We start from the raw sequence: 6,716 nt of genomic DNA on the forward strand, positions 1-6,716 counted from the left end.
GTTTGTGATAAATAGCATTTATTATGTTGAGATATGTTCCCTCTATATCCACTTTGGTAAGAGTTGTTTTTTTTTTTTGTTTTTTTTTTTTATCATGAATCAATGTTGCATTTTGTCAAATACTTTTTCTGCATCTATTGAGATGATCATGTGGTTTTTGTCTTTTCTTTTGCTTATGTGATGTATCACATTGATTTTGCCTATGTTGAAGCATCCTTGTGAACTCGGGATGAATCCCACTTGGTCGTGGTCTAGGATCTTTTTTATGGGTCGTCAGATTCGGTGTGCTAAAATTTTGCTGAATTTTTGCATCTTTATTCATCAGGAATATTTGCCTTTGTCTCTTTTGGTGGTGTCTTTCTCTGGTTTTGGTATCAGGATGATGATGGCTTTCATAGAATGTCTTTGAGAGTGTTCCCTCTTTAATTTTTTGGAAAAGTTTGAGAAGAATCGGTGTAAGTTCTTCTTTGTATGTTTGGTAGTATTCACCTGTGAAGCCATCTGGTACTGGACTTTTTTGTAGTGAGTTTTTAAGTTACAGATTCTATTTCACCTCTAGTGATCAGTCTGTTCAAATTATTTCTTTTTGATTCAGTTTTGGTGGGCTGTATGTTTCTGGAAAGTTATCTATTTCTTCTAGGTGGTCAAATTTGTTGGCATATGATTGTTCATAGTATTCCCTTATGGTTTTTTGTATTTCTGTAGTATCAGTTGTTATGTCTCCTTTTTCATTTCTTATTTTATTTGGGTTCTCTGTTTTCTTGGTGAGCCTGGCCAGAGGTTTGCTAATTGTGCTTACCCTTTCAAAGAACCAGCTCTTGGTTTTGATTTTTTCCTATTGTTTTTTTAATCTCTATTTTACTTATTTCCTCTCTGATCTTTATTTCCTTCCTTTGGCTGACTTTAAGTTTTGTTTGTTCTTTTTCTAATTCTTTTAGGTGGAAGGTTATATTTATTTGAGATTTTTCTTATTTTTGAGGAAGGTCTGTATTGCTGTGAACTTCCCTCTAAGGACTGCTTTTACTGCATCCCATAGATTTTGTATGGTTGTGTTTTCATTGTCATTTGTCTCAAGGTATTTTGTAATTTCCTCTTGGATTTCATTGTTGACCCATTGGTTTTTTAGTAGCATTTTGTTTAGTCTCCATGTAATCGTTTTATTCTCATTTCTTTTTTTTTTTGTGGTTGATTTCTAGTTTCATGCCGTTGTGGTCAGAAAAGATGCTTGAGATAATTTCTATACTGTTAAATCTGTTGAGCCTTGTTTTGTGCCCTAGTACACGGTCAATCCTAGAGAATGGTCCATGTGCGCTTGAAAAGAATGTGTATTCTGTATGTAATGCTCTGAAAATACCAATTAAGTCTAACTGTTCTATTGTATTATTTATGATCTCTGTTGCCTTATTGATTCTCTGTCTGGAAGATCTGTCCATTGATGTGAGTGGGATTTTAAAGTCTCCTACTATTACTGTATTCCCATCAATTTCTCCCTTTACATCTGTTAGTATTTATGTATTTGGGTTCTCCTATATTAGGTGCATATATGTTGACGAGTGTGAAATCCGTTTCTTGTATTGATCCTTTTATTATATAGCGTCCTTCTTTTTCTTTATGGCCTTTGTTTTAAAGTCTGTTTTGCCTGATATGAGTATTGTGACCCCTGCTTTCTTGTCATTTCCATTAGCATGAAATATCCTTTTCCATCCCCTCATTTTCAATCTATGTGTGTCCTTTGCCCTAAGGTGGGTCTCTTGTAGGCAGCATATTGTAGGCTCTTTTTTTCTAAAATCCAATCCGCCACTCTGCCTTTTGATTGGAGCATTCAGTCCATTGACACTTAAGGTAATTATTGATAGATATATATTTATTGCCATTTTAAACCTTGTCTTCCCATTGATTTTATTATATTTCTTCTTTGTCCCTTCTTCTTCTTGTTTTTCTTTTTTTGGTTTGATTTTCTTTTGTGTTATATTTGTCATCTTTTTCAATTTTGTGAATCTATTGTATGTTTCTGATTTGTGATTACCCTGTTTTTCAAGTATATTAACCCCTTCCTATCTTTACTTGCCTTCAACTGGTAGTCATATAGGATCAAACACATTCTAGAGGAAAAAAAAAATCTGCATTTTCTTGCTCTCCTGATGTCCTCTTTTACATGTTCATATCCTTTTACTATTCAATGTCTTTTTTTCTTGATTCTCAGTTAATTGAGCCTATTAAAGTTATCACCATACTGTGAACATTCGTAAAAGGAGTAGAAATGGAAGTTAAATGGAGCCCAAAAAATCTAGCAACCGGACTAGTGTTTGAGGATTCCAGGGATTCATACCATGGGAAGAAGCTCAAATCTTGGAGAAGTTGTATAAACATTCCATAGCTAAAGATAAACACTTAGGATCTTATGACCTTCAGGTTTAGCTTTTTGTTGGCCGTAACTGCATTATGACTCATCTAGGAAAGGCAAGATATGAATGGGAAAAACCAAATATTCAGGATTAAGGGAACAATCGCTTTCATTTGGAAAGAGGAAGTATAATATGTCTTATGAATAAATGTAAAAACGTCAGTCTATTTAGAGATGACTGCTATGTTAAATTACAACTTTTTATTTTTAAAATCCCAGTTCCCTGGCAGTCCAGTGGTTAAGACTCCACACTTGCACTGAAGGGGGCACAGGTTTTATCCTTGGTCAGGGAGCTAAGATTCCACATGCCACATGGCCAAAAAAAAATCCCAGTTCTGTTCCTCAACTGTCTAGACCACCATCATACATGTTAAACAGCAGATACAGAAAAATATGTATACGAAATTTTCTACTTAAACTCAATTTTCTTTCAACCTACTATGGGAGGCACATTTAATAGATAATCTTCAAGATTTAAATTTTGACATAAACACACTCTCTAAGAAAAATCTACTTTTAACTGTGAACACAGCTTACCATATTTTGATTAGAACATAGGAGCAAAGGAAGTGGTTAAAAAAGTAATCATCACTGTTGTAACACTGCATTCAAACCCAGATAGACCATGACACTTCCTACAGAACTCAAACTCAAGTTTTTATGGAGTACCTGCATATTTTAAGGGATATCTGCAAGATTGATTTGTTTTTCCTCAGTCTCGGCTGATCCTTTTCTTAGAGATATGAACATTGTCCAGTATCTCTATGTAGGTTGTAAAGTCTATTAACATGACCTTCACTTCTAAACAAGGAGAATCAGTCTTTTACGCAGCCACAGGAATGCAAATACTGGAAGCTATCTTAATTTTGATTTTTTAGAACAAGGGCTATACATGTTCATTATGGAGAAGAAAGAGGAGAACTATCATCTAATATTTGGAGTTGTACACACAGATAATTCCTGGGTGACACCTCTTTTTAATCTCAAGAAATATGATACGTATACTTTTTTCATAATTGGAGCCTACTTTTTCCTTCAGTTGTATCATAGAAATAGGTCCAATCTTTTTAGGCAACAGAATATCCCATTACAGGGATCTAGCATGATTATTTAACTTATCCCCTAATGGGGACCTTTTAGGTTATTTCCAGTTTTTCTCATTACAATAGTGTAAACATCTTTATATGCCTAATTTGACATATTTTTCCAGAGTCAATTTGATGTATGTATTAAATTTTAATATATTGTTCAGATTGCCCTCCAGAAAGGCACAATTTTACCTTCCCCATAATCACTTATACTAGTGCCCTCGTGAGTTTGATTACAGGTAAGGCTTGGGGACATTGACTTAACCATGTCATCACCACCTCGCAGCTTCTCACGTGTTTGTGAAAGTGTAGTCACTTCTTGGTCATCCTTGTGTAGGTTTACATTCTCCACATAATAGTACAGAGCAAGTGTATGTTAATACTGTATATTGATTAATCCTTCATGTATCTAAATCAGAAACTGTTCCCTTTTGTTTATTTCCCATGGTATAAAATGAAATGTACTGTATGCTCTTTTAAAGTACTAATATGTATTGAGTACAACTCATTTTGACTAAAGCACTACCTGGGAATGATTTCTCCCCAAAAAGCACAGTGGACATAGTGCCAGGTGTTTCCTGAACAAATGCATGCAACAGATACCTGATGAGGTTTGTGCTCAGTGCTGGGGAAATTAGGATGCTCTGAAGGCACTTGGAATTCAACCCACACAGAATCTATTCGTGCACTAACCATTTATTTCCTTAATATTCATCACACATCTACAATGTGCTCTGTGCCGTGCTGGTGTTGGGGGTACAGCAGCGAGTGGGAGAGATGGTGTGCATGACCTCATGAGTGGCACATCTGTTCTAGAACAATCTAGCAAGGCCTTCTCCAATAGGGGTATGTGCAAGTATTGTACCTGGGCAGTGGCATTGAGAAGCTTCCACAGGCGAGGTATCATCAGAGGTAGACTTTGAACATAAGTAAAAGATGGCTTGGCAGAGAAGAGAGAGCCATTCCAGGCAGAAGGAACAGTCTGAGCCGTAAAACAGGGTCTGGGTTTGGGGACTGGTGAGTATACGGAGGCTTGGTGGGGGTGGGAGACTGATATCCTGAGAATGCAGACATGAGAGAGATTGTATTGGAGCCAGATTAGAAAGAGCCTGTATGGTGTGCTAAGGCACCTGAACTTTTAAAAAATATTTTATTGAAGTATTTTTGATTTACAGTGTGTTAATTTCTGCTGTACAGCAAAGTGATTCAGTTATATATATTCTTTTTCATATTCTTTTCCATTATGGTTTATTATAAGATATTGAATATAGTATACAGTAGGACCTTGTTGTTTATCCATCCTATATATACTAATTTGCATCTGCTAATCCCAAACTCCCAGTTAAGGAACCTGAACTTTGTACTCCTTTTACAGATAAGGAAACTGAGGCACACAGAAATGTGACTAACATGGTCCCAATTTAAGAGCCTTGTAATGTAATTCAGTAAACTCATTAGTGACTAGAAACAATGAATTTTAATTCTGTAGGTCTTTGAATTTATATTTCAAGTTAAGAACCCTGATTTCATCAACATTTAGAGCACACTTCATTCAAATTATAACATTTTATACTTCAAAAAAGACTTTTGGTTCAGTTTTTTGTTTTTAATTATACCAGTTGTACACAAATAGTCTCCTTACTTAAAAAAAAGTTGAAACATTACAGATAAGGCATAAGTTCCCTTTAACTCCCATCCCAAATACAATCCCTGTACTTTCCTTCAAGTTACCCACTATTGTCTGTTTGCTCTGCCTCCATCTAGAACTTTATCATTGTCTACTCATGTATGTATGTTTACAAAAATAGAGAACTGTAATGTTCTTCCTTCATCTTAGACTTTATCCCTTGCTGATCTTTACTAATAGCGTGTAAAACTAAGACTAATCCTGGCCTCCTCAAAATGTAGAATATACACTATTAGTACATAGCAGAGCTTGGCACACAGTAAATGCTCAAGAAATCTTAAAGAATAAGAGATATATGTCACTGCTAAGGCTTAAGGTACTAATTAGGCAGATGGGGGAGTTGCCAGAGTCAAAGGTCAACAAAGTAGTGGGGATTATCACCACCTGGATTAAAACGTCCTCAGAGTAGATGACTCGATTGTCAGCTCCATGTTCCATGATTTCCAAATAGAATCCCTGAGAAATCATGCAGTCCTCGAGGTTGATGGCAGCATTTTACTAGCCATCTTGAACAGGGCAGACACATGCTACAACTTCTTTGTCTGGCAAACAGCCCAATATATCCTGGAGTGAGACCTAGTGCTGACTTGTCTCTGATGTGACAAAAACACAGCCACTGTGCTCTGGGTGGGCTGGCCTTCCCTAATCTGATTAGCAGCCTTGGCGGCAGCAGTACAACAGCCATAATGAAATAAATGCTCTCTTTCCAGAAGAGCAGGCTTATTCTTTTAGAGGAACTGCAGTGGTGGCGTTAATGCGTCTAGAAAGCCAAGGGCGTAGTGGTTGGGGGAGATGAGGCAACACTGCATCTCTGAGAGTGGAGATGGCTTTTACTAGCATTTCCATCACTTCTGAGATGTGCTCAGAGCAAAGATCCCATTTTCCCAAGGTAACATTACTGGATTGAGAACTAGAAACTGTTCCTAGTACAAGCCATGAATATTACTGGAACATTTAACTTGCTAATCAAATCCAGTTTCCTGGGTCACTCTATGTAATAATTAACAACCCAGAACTATGAGAGAGGTTTGCAGCCAGCGAGTAGATTAGACTATCGCTTCAAGCCTCTGGTACAAAGATATTGCCTGAACCTTGCTAGGTTCAAAATATAGACTAAACAAGAAGCGCTTTTTCATTCAATAAGGACCCACTAAGTGCCAAGTATGGGAACTCACAGGGAGATGCAGCAAGGAAGGACTTCAGAGGCTCCCTAGGAGCGGAACTTGACCTTTCAAATGGAGAAAGACAGACGCTGGATTTTTTTAAAAGAGTAAAGGAGGATTTAAAAAATTAAAATATTGATATACAGAAAGTCCTTTTTTTCCTCCTGGCTAGTGCTGAATTTCAGCATCCTTAAAAAGCTGAGGACGTAACACTACCAGCTAAGATAAAATTTTCAAGATAATCTTGAAAATACAATTTTAGATGGATTGCTGTAAGAGATGAACTTCCTTTTAATTAAGGAAAGTTTTTCTAAAACTTAGTAACCATCAACCACTGAGTGTTAGTTGCCTACTCAATTTGACATTGGTGACTT

The sequence above is a fragment of the Monodon monoceros genome, unplaced genomic scaffold (genome assembly GCF_005190385.1).
Source record: "Monodon monoceros isolate NGI ecotype Baffin Bay Population unplaced genomic scaffold, NGI_Narwhal_1 Super_Scaffold_2, whole genome shotgun sequence".
Lineage (NCBI taxonomy): Eukaryota > Metazoa > Chordata > Mammalia > Artiodactyla > Monodontidae > Monodon > Monodon monoceros.